Below are 17485 nucleotides of genomic sequence, written 5' to 3'. Positions count from 1 at the left end.
AAGTGTGTGCATTTTTCATACACTCCTATTCTTTCATGTGTGATGAACTTATGTGAGATACATCTCTAGAACTTGCGTAACGATCTTTCGAAATGTTTGTCATTGATTGCATGAACTTGGAAATGATAGAGGCATTAGGTTTACCACTATGGCCCAAATAACCATGTTTCCCAAATAAAAATGATATCATTAGATTGCCAATTTGAGCCTTGTTTGTTGAGCCTTTTATTTCTTACCACCAGATATGTCTACCCTTATACCTGAAACATTTTTCCTTACCCTTTCCAAGCGAGCAATGCGAGATTGTCTTATGAGAAACGTTTGTGAAGTACTGTGAAGATGTTTGGCAAAAGAATAAGTGTGTGTCACAGCCCGTCCCGGAATTTTAATTCCGAGGACATGAAAAGACGAAAATGCCCTTAAACGGGACTAAGGGGCGAAAATTTAACAATTTGGATTGAGTTGGACACGTGGGATCCCCACATCCCTCAAAACCTTCCCCAATTCCCGTACCTTGTCTCTCTATCTCTCTTCCCTCACGACTCTCTCTCACTCTCAGTTCTCTCTCTTCCTCTCCGACGCTCAACCTCACCCAAAACCACCTAAAACATAAACAAACGTCCAAGATAAGACCACATTTGGACTCCTCGAACTTCCACGATCACGTAGACACCAATTTCAGGTAAGTTTTGCTTCGAAAAACCCTAGTTTCAAAGTTCCCGTGAAATGGTACTGTTCATGATCTTTTAAATGGTTACGATTTAGGCTAAAACAAGATCACAGCGAGCTTAGTGAGGTCCCAAGGAAGCTCGGAGTGCTTCGTTGGAAGTTTTTGGACGTAAGAACACGGAGATCGACAAGTTCAAAGTTTGGCCGGAGCTTTCGAGGCGTTTTCCGGCGAATCCCCGGCGAGTTAGGAGTCGAGGTAGGTATCAATCTCTTCGTCTCGTCAAGTACTACAACTTTCCTTTTTGTTTCACTCAATTTCGTTGAGTATTGAAGAAGTTATACTCATTTGAAAAATACCCAGTTTCCGGCGACCTCCGAGGCTTTCGAGGCAGTTTCCGGCCAAACCACGGCGAACTAGGTGTTGTGAAAGGTACCATTCTCTTTGTCTCTTCAAGGGCTACAACTTTCGTTTTTGAATCACTTGATTTCGTTGAGAAATGACAAAGTTATGGCAATTTGAAAAACTGCCCGGAAAACGGCCGCCGGAAAAACCAGTCCGGCGACCCAAGGAAGAAGAAGGTGCTACAGTAAAAATAAAAAATAAAAATAAAATTATTTTAAAAATATGTCGACGTCCGTGACGTCGAGTAGATCACTGTGGTATATTCATATACCTAAATTGAACACCGTATGAGAAAGTTATTGAGGATTGTTGGTTAGGTGTTCAAATAACGTTTTATAATTTTCACATTTAGGTGAAAATGTGAATTGACGATCCGACCGTTGGATCGTCACCAAAATTTGATACGTTGCAATACGTAATATTTGAGGATTATTGGAACTTACAGATTGGGAATCCGATTTGCGGATCTTCCGGAATTGGAATTGTAAGTCCATAATATAAATGTTAACCGTCACTTAGTTTTGGGAATTGACGGAGATCCGACCGTTGGATGGTAATGAAATTTTAGGATGTTGTCCTAGAGGTATAATGTGGACCTCTGGAAGTTATGGATTTAAAATCTGAGTGGCAGATCTTCCGGATCGATCAACGTAGTGACGTATTTTATATAAGTTATGTATTCTATCGATATGAATTCTGAGGTTGGATTTGATTACTGTTCTAGGCGGCGATCGTCATGACGCCTTGGCGTATTGTGCTAGGGAGTTGTAGGGCGAACTCCAGGTGAGTGGGCAGTTTTGTTTTCCGTATATATATATATATATATATATATACTTGACGTTTCCCAGAAATTGAATTGAAATGAAAATATGTTTAAAATGAAATGCATATGAGTTATGTGGAAAAACGGGAAGTGAAATACCATGCATAGAATTGATATGAAAAGTATATAGAAATGTGAGTTGAAATGCCATGCATGAATTAATATATGATGCATATGTATGAATTGGTGCGGTGGACGCACAGGTAAGAATTGATTTATGATGCATATGTATGAAATGGTGCGGTGGACGCACAGGTGAGTATTTAATTACTGTTATGATGATGATGATATATATTGAGCTCAAATCCTGCACCATGGTTTAGTGCTTATAGTATTCACCGCATCGCACGCTCGCCTTGGATCCAAGTAGATGCTAGTCGTACAGTCCACGCGGAGTGGGTACGACAGGCCAGTCGCGAGAGTGTTAGTGAGATTCCGACTGGTGGGTGACCTTAGATTATGTGCACAGATGATTTATGAGAAGCACTAGAGCGTAACTTGTGTGCAGAAGGCCGGACAGGTCACAGAGGTGACTCCGGTAGAGTGATAGTGATAGATTTTGAGCTCTAGGTTCAACCGTACAGGGCTATTAGAGGGCCTACGGTTGATTACTTTCTTGCACCTGATATGATTATGTTGATGCATTCATACCTTATTACTGTTGAGATGATGTGGCATGGCATAATTAATATGAGAAATGTTGAGATGATGTGGCATGGCATAATTGTTATGAAAATGTTGAGTTAACGACTTGAAGTCTTGAGAATATATATGTATATTTATATTTTACATTTCTGGGAAAGTATACAGGTTTTACGGAGAGGGGTTACAACGTTTTGAGAAATGTTTGGATTTGGAAAAGAATTGTTTTACTGACCCACTCAATTTTGGTTTTGCGCCCCTCCAGGTTCAGGAATCACAAAGGTGTGGTGACTACGAGGAATACAGCGGGGTTCTGACAGATTGGACAAAATTAGGACTCACCTTCGGGTGTATCAACTTATAAATTGTATCTTAAAGCTTCCGTACTGTGCAAATGGTTACGTCACTCTCACGTGACGGCCAGCATGCCCTCCTTCGGGACGGGGTGTGTCAGTTGGTATCAGAGCATGGTTGCAATCTTGGACATCTTGAGAAGTTTCTAGTGAATTCTGTCAGAACTACACCGCCTCGTAGCAAACCACGTAGTTAGAGGAATTTAGTCTCCCTAATATAGCGGTTTTGGGGGAAACTATTACTATGGTGATTCAGTCTATTGTCTAAAGGGACATTTTAAGACGGGTTATGAGTTGAATTTGAATCACCTTATGGAATGATCAACCTGAGGGAACGAAGTGACGGATTAACCAATTGGAAAAGATGTTTCGGAATATGCAAGTTAAAGGAAATTTCCTTCTGACAGGTGGGTCGAGACGACTACCTGGTTTTGGGTATGAAATTGTATCCTGGTGGAAACAGGAATGTTAATTGTTGTCACCAGAGGAATCAGCCGATTTAAAATTTTTTAAGGAAAAGTTTATCCCTCCGGCATTTATCGATGGTAGTAAGCAAGAGTTTGCAAATGTGAATCAAGGAAGTTGACGATAAAGTTAATGATTCGTCATATCAAGGATATAGAAAGATTCAGAGCTTCGAAAGAAGTGAAGCTAGAGTTAATTCTTCCAGCTGAGGTTTTAATGTCGCTGGTCAGAGTAAAAGTGATGGATATACTGGTAATCCCAGATATTTGAGACAAGGTGTCTCGAGTAAAGGAAATGTACCTTGTGCAGCAGGTACAAAATTAACACTTTGGGAAATGTGAAATTAATGAATGTGTTTATGTGAACAGAGGGGACACAGAATTGTGAATCGTCCCTAGAATCAGTTGTACTCAATAATTTTCCATGATATCATAGTGTTGATTCAGCAGAGTTATGGATTTAGTAGTTTGGTCGGATTGACCGTGAGTACAGAGAGATTTGATGAGTTATATGTTCAGCCGTACAGACCATGAGAAGTGGATTCGATTGACACATGAGAAATTAGTAAGTTATAGGCTCGGCCGTACCGACCACGCGGAGTGGATCCGGCCGACGTATTATTGAGATAAGAGTTGAATCAGCCGTATTGGTCATTCTAGTTGACTTCGGCTGATATATTTCTTATTATGTATGTTATATCTTTGAGAGTGGTTGCCTACTTATCGAGACAACGATGATTTATCAGTATTGCGGGCTGCAGACCGTAATATTAATAACTCATTCGTGGATTCGTTAAGCAAGCAACCCGGTAGATTATTTTATGTTAGTATTGTACTTATTTGGAATGCTTAATAATAATAGAATATATATTGTATCAGTTAATTCTGTTCCATTAGATTGGTTGGTTATAATTGTGACAAGACGAAATGTTATGGGAAACCAGTACTTTCCATCGATCTGGATGAACAGAGATTACTTTTGTAAGTATGCAAAATGGATTGAGTCAGGCTGTTATTTATGCTGTGAGAGCAAAGAGATTGTTTTCGAAAGGCTGTCAAAAATACTTAGCTCATGTGGTGCTAAATGATGTTGTTTGGAGTAGTGTGAATAATGTCGAAAGAGTTAGACTTTTCTTGATGTCTTCCTTGAAAGTATACCTGGATTGCCTTCGGGCAGAGATATGAGGTTCACTATTGAATTGTTGCCAGGTATAAATCTATGTTAAAGATTGGTTCAGGATGAGTTAAGGGAATTGGAAATTCAGTTGAAAGAATTGGTTGATAAAAGTTTCATTCAACCTAGTACAACACTTTTGAGGAGCACCAGTTTGTTGGTGAGAAAGAAAATGGACTTAGAGATTGTTCATTGATTATAGACAATGAAGTCGGGTAACGATTGAGAACCGTTATCCATGGTGATGTACTGATGTTTATTTAACCAGCTCAGAAGTAATTGCGAAGATTCAAAGATTGAATTGAGGTCTGGTTATTACCAATTAAAGATTATGAGCGACGTTGTTCTTAAGATTGTTTTATGAATTATGGTGATGCTATGTGGATACTCATGCTGTTTTATGAGTTGATGGATGAAGTATTCCAATAATGCCTTGATAGATTGATATCATTTTCATTGAAGATATTCTGGCATATTCTGAGCCAGAGCAGAGCATGTAAACATATTAAGTCGGTGAACCAAAGATTGAGAGAACGTTGGTTGTATGCTAAGTAGCAAATGCTAAAGTTAGACGAATCCGGTGACATTCTGAGATTTGTTATATATTCTTAAGGTATTCAAGTGAATCCTTAAAAGATAGCAGAAATTGAGAAATTGGAACAACCACGAGCTGTAATTGAGATTCGGAATTTCTTAGCTTACCAGGCTATCTTGGATGGTTGTGAAAGATTTTTCAGTCATTGCTTTGTCATTGACGAGACTGTTGAGAAAAGAGGTTATGTATGAGTGGGAAGGAAATTGTGAGCAAAGGATTCAACAACTGAAGTATTTCCTCACTCATGCACGTATTTTGGTATTCCCAGAGAATAGTGGTAATCATAAATTTTTAGTGATGTTTCTTGAATGGTATTGGATGCATGTTGATGCAAATGTTAGGGTGATTGCATACGTTTCACGATAAATGGAATCTCATAAGATGAATTACCCTACGGGTGACTTGGAAGTCATGATTACCATTCTTGCTGTGAAGTTATGAAGGCATTATATTTGGTAAGAATGCAAGATTTTTACGAATCCAAAAAGTCTTCAATATCCATTACTTGGAAGGATTTTGATATGAGGCAGCGAAAGTGAATTGTATTGCTTAATGAACATGATTGTACGATCAGGGTGATCGTAAAGTTTGTTCTAGCTCAAGCACTTGGTGAGAAGACTACAGTAAGATTAATGTCTGGCACGTTTGCCAAGAGTATCATCTTGTGGATTGAAAACCAACGGAAGAAAAATTAAGAATGGAAGATCGAGAAGAAGTTATACTTGTTAAGTAACAAGTTAGTACATTTACTCCAGTGTTGAGTAACAACCTTTCCCAGACAGTGCAACATTACTTATTTGTTTTATGGAAAAGAGAATTGGTTTACGGAACTGCTGAGTTTCTTAAGTATGTTGGTTGTGCAGTTTCCGAAGTAACGCCATAAGGATCATGAAATGTGTCATGTGAGTCGGTTTTTGATGACTTGTGAATGGAATGTTTCTGGGTAGAGAAGGATTCGATCAAGAAAGAGTTTTAGTAGACCCTGAGACTATGGATGAGTTTCCTCAAAGTATTCAGGTGATTAAGTTAACCTGAAGTAACCAGGAATGGCAAAAGAGATCAACAGATGGATATGCCACTAATCGAGTGTGTAAGGTAAATGGTTTGATATTTTTGGAAAATTCACCACGAACAGAAATGACGAGAATTGGAAAAGAGACAAGATAAGATTTAGACACATCAGACCATTTTTTTTTCACTAAAGGAATCAATAAAGTTGCATACAAGTTTGTGATGCCTTTAGAATTGGCTAAGGCACATAATGTATTTTGTGTTCGATGCGTTGTCACTAGGTGGCAGATTTGTCACATGGGATTATGGTGTAACTATTGAGAATTAAATTGGATTCGACTTGATAAGGAACCAAGGACGACTTTGGATTGGAAAAAGAAGGTCCTGAGAATTAAGACAGAGTAAGTAGTAAAAGCTTTGTGAAGGAAATCATTCAGTAGAAAAGTGTGGGAGAAAGAGAATCGGATGAGAAAGATTTACCCGAAGCTATTGTTGGAGTATGGTTGATTTAGTTGGTTGCTGGAATTTCGGGGACGAAATTCTATAAGGAGGGAAGATTGTCACAGCCCGTCCCGGAATTTTAATTCCGAGGACATGAAAAGACGAAAATGCCCTTAAACGGGACTAAGGGGCGAAAATTTAACAATTTGGATTGAGTTGGACACGTGGGATCCCCACATCCCTCAAAACCTTCCCCAATTCCCGTACCTTGTCTCTCTATCTCTCTTCCCTCACGACTCTCTCTCACTCTCAGTTCTCTCTCTTCCTCTCCGACGCTCAACCTCACCCAAAACCACCTAAAACATAAACAAACGTCCAAGATAAGACCACATTTGGACTCCTGGAACTTCCACGATCACGTAGACACCAATTTCAGGTAAGTTTTGCTTCGAAAAACCCTAGTTTCAAAGTTCCCGTGAAATGGTACTGTTCATGATCTTTTAAATGGTTACGATTTAGGCTAAAACAAGATCACAGCGAGCTTAGTGAGGTCCCAAGGAAGCTCGGAGTGCTTCGTTGGAAGTTTTTGGACGTAAGAACACGGAGATCGACAAGTTCAAAGTTTGGCCGGAGCTTTCGAGGCGTTTTCCGGCGAATCCCCGGCGAGTTAGGAGTCAAGGTAGGTATCAATCTCTTCGTCTCGTCAAGTACTACAACTTTCCTTTTTGTTTCACTCAATTTCGTTGAGTATTGAAGAAGTTATACTCATTTGAAAAATACCTAGTTTCCGGCGACCTCCGAGGCTTTCGAGGCAGTTTCCGGCCAAACCACGGCGAACTAGGTGTTGTGAAAGGTACCATTCTCTTTGTCTCTTCAAGGGCTACAACTTTCGTTTTTGAATCACTTGATTTCGTTGAGAAATGACAAAGTTATGGCAATTTGAAAAACTGCCCGGAAAACGGCCGCCGGAAAAACCAGTCCGGCGACCCAAGGAAGAAGAAGGTGCTACAGTAAAAATAAAAAATAAAAATAAAATTATTTTAAAAATATGTCGACGTCCGTGACGTCGAGTAGATCACTGTGGTATATTCATATACCTAAATTGAACACCGTATGAGAAAGTTATTGAGGATTGTTGGTTAGGTGTTCAAATAACGTTTTATAATTTTCACATTTAGGTGAAAATGTGAATTGACGATCCGACCGTTGGATCGTCACCAAAATTTGATACGTTGCAATATGTAATATTTGAGGATTATTGGAACTTACAGATTGGGAATCCGATTTGCGGATCTTCCGGAATTGGAATTGTAAGTCCATAATATAAATGTTAACCGTCACTTAGTTTTGGGAATTGACGGAGATCCGACCGTTGGATGGTAATGAAATTTTAGGATGTTGTCCTAGAGGTATAATGTGGACCTCTGGAAGTTATGGATTTAAAATCTGAGTGGCAGATCTTCCGGATCGATCAACGTAGTGACGTATTTTATATAAGTTATGTATTCTATCGATATGAATTCTGAGGTTGGATTTGATTACTGTTCTAGGCGGCGATCGTCATGACGCCTTGGCGTATTGTGCTAGGGAGTTGTAGGGCGAACTCCAGGTGAGTGGGCAGTTTTGTTTTCCGTATATATATATATATATATACTTGACGTTTCCCAGAAATTGAATTGAAATGAAAATATGTTTAAAATGAAATGCATATGAGTTATGTGGAAAAACGGGAAGTGAAATACCATGCATAGAATTGATATGAAAAGTATATAGAAATGTGAGTTGAAATGCCATGCATGAATTAATATATGATGCATATGTATGAATTGGTGCGGTGGACGCACAGGTGAGAATTGATTTATGATGCATATGTATGAAATGGTGCGGTGGACGCACAGGTGAGTATTTAATTACTGTTATGATGATGATGATATATATTGAGCTCAAATCCTGCACCATGGTTTAGTGCTTATAGTATTCACCGCATCGCACGCTCGCCTTGGATCCAAGTAGATGCTAGTCGTACAGTCCACGCGGAGTGGGTACGACAGGCCAGTCGCGAGAGTGTTAGTGAGATTCCGACTGGTGGGTGACCTTAGATTATGTGCACAGATGATTTATGAGAAGCACTAGAGCGTAACTTGTGTGCAGAAGGCCGGACAGGTCACAGAGGTGACTCCGGTAGAGTGATAGTGATAGATTTTGAGCTCTAGGTTCAACCGTACAGGGCTATTAGAGGGCCTACGGTTGATTACTTTCTTGCACCTGATATGATTATGTTGATGCATTCATACCTTATTACTGTTGAGATGATGTGGCATGGCATAATTAATATGAGAAATGTTGAGATGATGTGGCATGGCATAATTGTTATGAAAATGTTGAGTTAACGACTTGAAGTCTTGAGAATATATATGTATATTTATATTTTACATTTCTGGGAAAGTATACAGGTTTTACGGAGAGGGGTTACAACGTTTTGAGAAATGTTTGGATTTGGAAAAGAATTGTTTTACTGACCCACTCAATTTTGGTTTTGCGCCCCTCCAGGTTCAGGAATCACAAAGGTGTGGTGACTACGAGGAATACAGCGGGGTTCTGACAGATTGGACAAAATTAGGACTCACCTTCGGGTGTATCAACTTATAAATTGTATCTTAAAGCTTCCGTACTGTGCAAATGGTTACGTCACTCTCACGTGACGGCCAGCATGCCCTCCTTCGGGACGGGGTGTGTCAGTGTGGGGGTATTTCATGTTTGTGATTAAAAATAAAAAAATAAAAAAATAAAAAAATAAAAAAAAGAAAAAAGAAAAAAGAAAGATTGTATAAAAAGAAAATAAAAAGTTTTTAAAGTTCAGTTTAAGAGTATGGTTGGAGGTGCTAGAAGAATTGCTGGAGAGCTTGAGTTCTTATAAATCTAAAGAAAAGAATTGCTTGCAATGTAGCTTGGAACTTGTGTTTTCCTATTCTTTCGTTTCAATAACCCTATTCCTAAGCCTCATTACATCCAATAAAAGTCCTCTTGATTTAAGTTTTGCAATTATGACTGTGGAGAAGTGATCTTTATGCAAGCTTATGGTAGAAATTTCACATTTGAATTTTTGAGCGAAACACATTAAAACTAAACACATGTGTGATTGAGTGCATATCCCGTGAGAAGGTCGCTAGTTTGCATATGATGATTTTAAAAATATAAACTTGAAATTGCATTAGCATGGCTATCTCACACACTACACTTCAAGGATGATTTAAAGATTACTGCTAATATTTGAATAAGGAAGATGAACTTGGATTAGCTTGTTTGATGCTAGCTATGGTTCTTGTTGATTTGTGTTCTCGAATGAAATTCTATGAGGGTCACATAGGGGGAAGCTAATGTTTTTCTTGTTACTTCTTGTTCTTGTTTTCTTTGTTTTGCTCGAGGACTAGCAAAAGTTAAGTGTGGGGGTATTTGATCGGATCATATTTATATATATTTTTACTTCGAATTCACTCGTCTTTTCTTAGTTAGTTCCTTACATTTTTGAGCTATTTACTATGTTTTTGTATTTTGTGTGATTTATCAAGCAAAGAAAAGAAAAGTAGCACAAGTGAATTATTAAGTAACAAATTCGTCAAAACTGCCTGTGCAGATTAGCTGACTTTGAAAGCATGTTACAAACAGCTCAGAATGAATTAGAAAATGAGCCTTATATTCGTGGAAAGCTACGGATGTCTAATTTCTGGAGCAATTTACGGATTGTTAATATCATTTTTCTAGAAGAAGTTATGGGCATTGTAACACTGAAAGGTTCAGAAACGTGGACAACACATACACAGAGAGAAAGGCAAGGCATGGATAGTTTGACATGGGCAGAAAATGGGTGGATTGTTGGCTGAAATAATGAAGAACATGTGTGTACAAATGCAAAGGAAAAACACACACACATGGGCAAAGGAAACACACACACATGGGCAAAGGAAACACACACACATGGGCATAAAATGGGTTGATTTGTGGTTGAAATGATGGAGGTCATGTGTGTGTAAATGTAAAGGGAAAAACATGGCAGAAAATGTGTGTGTTTTGTGGTTGAAATGATGAAGCATGTGTGTGTAAATGTAAAGAGGAAACATGCCAACACACACCCACACAAGCTCACATGCAAAGGAAATGGAGTGGTCCTCTCCCTAGCCTATAAATACATCCACCCTTCACCATAACAAGGGGGAAGAAAACCAAAGAGAACACAATCCACCCATCCACCCTTCACCATAACCCACCTATATCCATCCACCACCATAATTTACCACTCATCCATCAAACCACACCTTGTGCCGCTACAAAGAGAAGAAGAAGGATCTTGGACGTGCTTGCCATTCAAATTGGATTGTTGGAGCGTTTTTAGGTGTTTTCTTTCTTTTGTTTTCAATGTTTAAATTTGTTTATCTTTGCTTTGTAAGTATGAGTGGCTAAACCCCTATTTAGTTAGGGGGAAGTTTGAAGCCATGAACATGCTTGAGATTTAAATTGATTTCTTCCAATTGTGATTTGATAAGTTGTGATTGCAATTCAATTATCTATTTTATTCATAACTAATTCTTGTATGTTTATTAAGGATGCATACTTAGTTTTCATGCATGAATTAGATGCTAGAATATAAATGAGTTTCACCTAATCGTTACAAATTTATATTCATAAGTAGTGAAGGTTGTTTATCACAATCGCGTTAATTGAATTCTTGGCATAAGTTTCATGCAATTCATAGTTACAAGTGTTTCGTCAATGCTTATGATTTTTATAGAACTTAATGATTCTTGCTTGTATCTCTATTATGCAATTCATGTAGGGAACTTGTGGGGAATGCTTTGGGTTGTTGTATGCAATCATCCAATTCAATGAAATTAGGAAAATCTGAGGATTAATTTAAGCGTACCTAATTAATCTGGGGTGTTGAGCATCATAGTTTATTGAAAAGCAATTGGAAATCAATTCATATACAAGTGTGTCATGTGTGAAGAACGGACCTCTAACTAATCCATCCATCATCTTATTTCTTAAATTTGTTTTACAATCTTCCTAGTTTTATAACTTGTTTGTTTGTTTCAAATTCATCAAAACTAAAATCCCCCTTTTACTTTCTTGTTTCAAAGTGTTTAAAATTTGTTTGTTTGTGTTTTAGAGTGTTTTGAGTCAAGTCAAAACCCAAATTTCGTCCAAAGTTGTGCTAGAGTCAGAAACTGCCTAGTTTGTGTTTTTAGGCAGTTTTGAGTGTCTTTAAGTTATTTTGAGTCTTGTGAACCTGTTTTGAGTTCTTTAAGTCTATTCAAACGTTTTTAACTTTGTTTTTATGTTTTTGAGTTAGTTTAGAGGTTTTAGCAAGCCCTCCTAATCCCCGGTTTAGAACGATCCCTACTTACATACTTTACTACATTTGATAAAAAGAGGGTTTAATTTGTGTGCTTATATATTTCGCACCAACTCCAGAATAGTTGATTTTCTCATCCTTGTTATCTTATCCACTTGATCTGCAGATGCTCTATATGCAAGCATCTGCAAGGCACCAGTAATTTTTTGCTCAAGAAAAAGACCTAGAACATGAAAACATCATATTTTTGCACAAAGTATTGATCATGGTTGCATATATCACTCATGATTTGTTGAACATACTTCGTTGCATTCTAAAACAACGCCTAAAAACATGATCAGGGAATACACAGTTGGAGAAAAAATAATATTTGAAGAGATTGTTACCTTATCTTTCCCTCTTTCTATCGAAGTTTGCAGCATGTCTGGGTTTGGATATTTGACCCACTGCTTCCATGACAAGGCAGAAATGTGAGGCCCTTTGCCTTCTATGGTCATTATCCTCATCCCCCTCCATTGCGAAAGCATTATCTCCACCTTCACCTTCCTCGAGATTGATCAATTCTTCCTATTGTGCCAACAATCTTTTATGTTGCTCCTCAAACTATTTATACACTCTCCTTGAAGAAGACATTGTAAGAATTCAAGATTTGAAAACGGTGAAGAAGGATTCTGAGCTAAAAACAAGGATTGAGTTTGGTGTCAGGATGGATGTAGGGATGTAGGGTTTATATGGAAAAAAAATAGGATGAGGTATTTTTTCACACAAAAAGTATATGAAAGCTTTGGTAGAAAGTGTTGAAAATATTGAAATGTGGTGTAAGGTGGAAGATGATGGTTAGGTATTTATAGGAAAAAATAATAATTTTTTTTAAAAAAAAATTCTATATTTTTAACAATTTTAAATAATTTTTTAATTAATTTTTATTAAGTAAACTAATCTGGACCGTAGGATTTGAAAAAGATTCAAATCCAAGAACCCATATGTGACACGTGGCCAACAATCATAATTCTAATCGTTTGGTGTGTGTGTGTGTGTGTGTGTATATATATTTTGAACAAAAATCGTGGACCGTTGATCTTCAAATTGGACGACCTAGAACGCGCCACGTCATCTAGCTGTTGGATTTCAAATTCAAATTTTTTTTACCGTTGGAAATCCAATGGCCTAGGACGGGCCACGTGGCCTCCCTATCAGGACGACCTAGGCATGCGGGCCCCGCCTCTGATTTCTTGTAGGCGATGCTCACCCAGTTGCCCGTGTTGCCCACGCGCCTAGCGCAACAAAAAAATCAAACGGCCTGTGACGTCACCTAGGTCGGGCTTGGCTCAACACATTCTGGGCCAACCTATGGGATGACTTGGGCTGGGCTAGAGTGATTTGGCTAGGGGGCTGGCCTGCTTTGGGTGTTGGGTACCGGGCAATCAACTCCCAGTGGACTTGCTCTAATATTAAATGTAATTTGTAAAACTCATGCTAATGTAATAAAATCCTCATTAGGAATGTCATCATATAGACCATGTTTATTTTCTTCCCTTCTTTCTTCAAGTATCTTCTTCAATTCATTTGCATAACTAGTCTTGTGATTCACAAGTATAGTTGCAATTTGAGCTCTTTTGGCAAACACTTCTTCCTTCTCAAAGGTGACTTTTATTGGTTTGCCCTCTTGCACTTGGTTTGCAAATTGAGTGACAAATATGCCACAATCCAATATGCATTTTTATTTTTGAAAAACAAATAACTATGACAGATAATGAGATCATATTATAACATTCAATGACACATTGAAAGTGAAAAATGAAGCTATTTTTGAAATGGATCATGATGTTATTTTGCAAACTGTAAATTTATACCATATTTTTTCCACAATGATTTTGATTTTTGTTCTTTTTTGTTTTTTATTTTGCATATAATTCAATTCGATGACAGATAAGTACTGAAAAAAATGGAACTATTTCTTGTTTGTAACACAATTTTGCAAACTCAGAACTATTTCTGAAACTAAATTATGACATTATTTTGCAGAGTCTACAATTATAATATATTTTCCTGTAATGATTTTGTTTTCTGTTTTTTATGTCTTATTTCCATATATTTGTAGTTAGATGACATATAAGTACTGGAAAAAATGAAACTATTTGTTATTTTGTAATATTGTTTTGCAAACTGGAACTATTTTTGAAACTAGATTATGACACCATTTATGCTTTTGTAACTCCATTGGATGCTGGATGGATTGCTGCTGAAAAAAATTGGAACTATTTCTTGTTTGTAACACTGTTTTGCAAAAAAGTGTCTAACTTAATATAGTATTCTATGATAAATAAATAATTTGCATGCTTTTGTTAACTCATAACATTTGTCATGGACATTGAACAAAGTATAACCACATCACTTCCATTAAGTACAACATCATATTTTGTGGTATCCACTAGTGCAAATATTTTAAATTAAAGATCGAATTTGTTCATCGTACTCTTATAGGGTTGGGGAGTGTAGCTGTAAAAAATCAGCAAAATCGAAGTTAAAATAACTATTAAATCGTGATTTTTCGTTTATAATCATCGAAAGGTTTCGTCCCGTTACCTAATATCTGAATGTCTATTTTTTGCGATTTTTTACGTATGTGATCTTGGAGCATATACAAACAAGTTTGATCGTTGGATCGTTGAAACTAGTTTTGTAGGATGTGTATTCTTTGAAAACGATAGGTTCACCAAACCCTTGGAGTTTATTTTATACTTTCATTAAGTAGAACCACTAGTGCAAATATTTTAAATTGAAGATCGAATTCATTCATCGTACTCTTATAGGGTTGATGAGTGTAATTGTAAAAAATCAGCAAAATCGGAGTTAAAATAACCGTTAAATCATGAGTTTTCGTTTATAACCATCAAAAGGTTTTGTCCCGTTACCTAATATACGAATGTTTGTTTTTTACGATTTTTTACATATATCTTGGAGCATATTCAAACAAGTTTGACGGTTGGATCGTTGAAACTTGTTTTGTAGAATGTGTATTCCTTGAAAAAATAGATTCACCAAACACTTGGAGTTTATTTAATACTTCCATTAAATAGAACATAATATTTTGTGGTATCTACTAGTGCAAATATTTTAAATTGAAGATCAAATTCATTCATCTTACTCTTATAGGGTTGAGGAGTGTAGTTATAAAAAATAGCAAAATCGAAGTTAAAATAACCAGTAAATCGTGAGTTTTCGTTTATAACTGTTGAAAGGTTTCATCCCATTACCTAATATCTGAATGTCAGTTTTTTGCAATTTTTGGCATATGCGATCTCGAGGTATAAAAAAACAAATTTGACGGTCGGATCATTCAAATTAATTTGCCAGACTGTAAATATTAATTTCTGATAATGTTTAGGGTTTTGGCACTTTTCCTCAAATGAAACAATATTATTTTTTATTTAAAAAAAATGTTTGTAGAATTTAGTGTTTGGCCATTTCTCCCAAATAAATAAGGGTTTGGCTTCCCACCTCTTTTTCCTACAATTCCCAAACTCTTGTTTTTGTGGAATTTAAGCGGGTTGGCTTTTTCTCCAAATTAATTAAGGTTTTGGTGTGTCCCTCCCTTTTCTCCCACAATTTCCAAAAATGTTTTGTAGACTTTGTTCCGCCCACGGCCAAAAAAAAGGGAGGAAAACTAAAAAGGATATCATACTCTTTATTAGATTAGGGCTACATCAATTTCTCAACATTGTTTATCATGTTTCAAACCCAGTGCGTGATCGTGAACTAGCGCAGTACTGACAACGTGGTGCCTCTTCGCTATTTGAGTTGGTAAGAATTGGCTTACTAGCCTAACAATTAAGGTTTATGTATATATTACCGACCTAGTTCGGTTTCCTTTTTAGAATTGGAGTGGTCAAACTCGAACCTAACCATGCTATTCTCTTGTTCAAACTTCAAATCAAATCCGTCCAGATTTGGTTTTGATTTTTCAAAGAAAAGATTCTAGTTTCTTTATTTTTTTTAATGTATATATTTTGCCTTCTGCCATTGAAACACCAATAGTTCTCCTTGTGCCAATTTTAAGTTTAGGGTTTATGTAAATATTAAATTTCAATTTTATTCATTTTTCATGGTAGCTGGGATTTCCTAACAATTAGGGTTTATGTATATATTTTGCCTTCTGCCATTGAAACACCATTTCTAGTCGATTTTATTTTAGCTTTCATGGTTTCGTTTTTTCATTTTTCTATCTTTTGGTAATAGGCATCTAATTTTCTTATCTTTGTATGATTGATATATATGGCAAAAAAGGGAAGGAGCCACAAAATTTCATCAAGCACACATCCTCTGTCATCTAAACTCTCTTTAAACCAATATGATACCACCAATGAACTACATGACAATGAAATGCAAGAGACCCAACATGCAAATATACAAGGTAATTTTATATGTGGATTTTTTCATTTTTCTATCTTTCGGTACTAGACATCTAATTTTCTTGTCTTTGTTGGTTGTTTTATGAACTTTGTCATATGTTAAAAGAAACTAATTCTCTAATAATTATATCTTATTTAGCTTTGTGTTTTCTTTGTAAAATTGTAGCCACGACAATAAAAGGAATGAGTCAAAATAAAACACCGCACACTACTACTCATTCACCTACAACCTTTTCAGACCAACTTGATGTTACCCAACTATCACATGATAGCGAAATGCATGAGACACAACAAAAATCTATTGAGAATCAACCTTCAAGTGTGGAAGGTACCATATTTATATCGGTTTCAAAATGTGCAGTTTTGTAATTGGTTATTTATTAAACATACAAGCACATTATTATTTTTATTGATTAGGTCCTACCAAAAAAAGAGGTAGAGGGAAGGCTAAGGGTAAACATGGGAATGACACTCCGATTGTAATACATGATAGCAGGTAACGAGCACAAGTCACTGAAAGCATGATTGGCAAATAGTTAACTATTTAGATATGTGATTGTTTTAATCTAATTTTAATTTTATAGGATTGTAACTACAAATGCTATGAGAACTATAGGGGTTGCTCTTTAATCAAGCTATTAATGGGCCTTGGATTACATTTAAAGATTATCCAAAAGAGCAAATGGATGAATTGTGTGGTCATTTTAAGGGAACTGGATACACATACACGTGTCTGAAGAAGAGATGAGGGCTTTTGAACTACATATTAAAATAAGATATGTCGATTGGATGAGCACATTGAGGAATTCGGTTTTTCACAAGTACAAGACTACTGGGGAGAGATACATTAACTGCCCATCAAATGTATCAAAAGATGTTTGGTGTAAAGGGGTTGAAAAATGGGAGAAGCCTGAATCGAAGGTAAAAGTTTTATTTAAGTAATATCATCTTATGATGGTTAATGTATTATTTTCCTTACATGTAGATGCTATTGTGAGATGATTGGGTTTTAACTTTGCTTTCTTTTTCATGCAGAAACAAAGTGTGCAAAACGCGTGTAATAGGGAGCAATCCATGTGAGTAAGCCCGATTGATTGTTTCAAAAAATTCCATGTGAGCAAGTGTAAGAGTGAAGGTGAAGAAACTTG

At 36.7% G+C, this 17485-nt stretch overlaps 2 long non-coding RNA genes across 2 annotated transcripts; both read left to right on the top strand.

Annotated features, from left to right (window-relative positions):
- The first annotated feature begins 535 nt into the window (after positions 1 to 535).
- LOC139192787 (uncharacterized) lies at positions 536 to 3058 on the top strand. The gene is made up of 5 exons (XR_011577136.1): positions 536 to 682; positions 766 to 925; positions 1031 to 1099; positions 1797 to 1855; positions 2803 to 3058. It is a non-coding gene; the product is annotated as an uncharacterized lncRNA (long non-coding RNA).
- Positions 3059 to 5267: 2209 nt separating this feature from the next.
- LOC139192786 (uncharacterized) lies at positions 5268 to 9608 on the top strand. Its single transcript, XR_011577135.1, has 5 exons — positions 5268 to 7011; positions 7095 to 7254; positions 7360 to 7428; positions 8126 to 8184; positions 9126 to 9608. It is a non-coding gene; the product is annotated as an uncharacterized lncRNA (long non-coding RNA).
- Positions 9609 to 17485: the final 7877 nt, after the last annotated feature.

Source organism: Malus domestica, chromosome 16 (assembly GCF_042453785.1).
Source record: "Malus domestica chromosome 16, GDT2T_hap1".
Classification (NCBI taxonomy): domain Eukaryota; kingdom Viridiplantae; phylum Streptophyta; class Magnoliopsida; order Rosales; family Rosaceae; genus Malus; species Malus domestica.
This window is presented reverse-complemented; position numbering and strand designations above follow the sequence as displayed.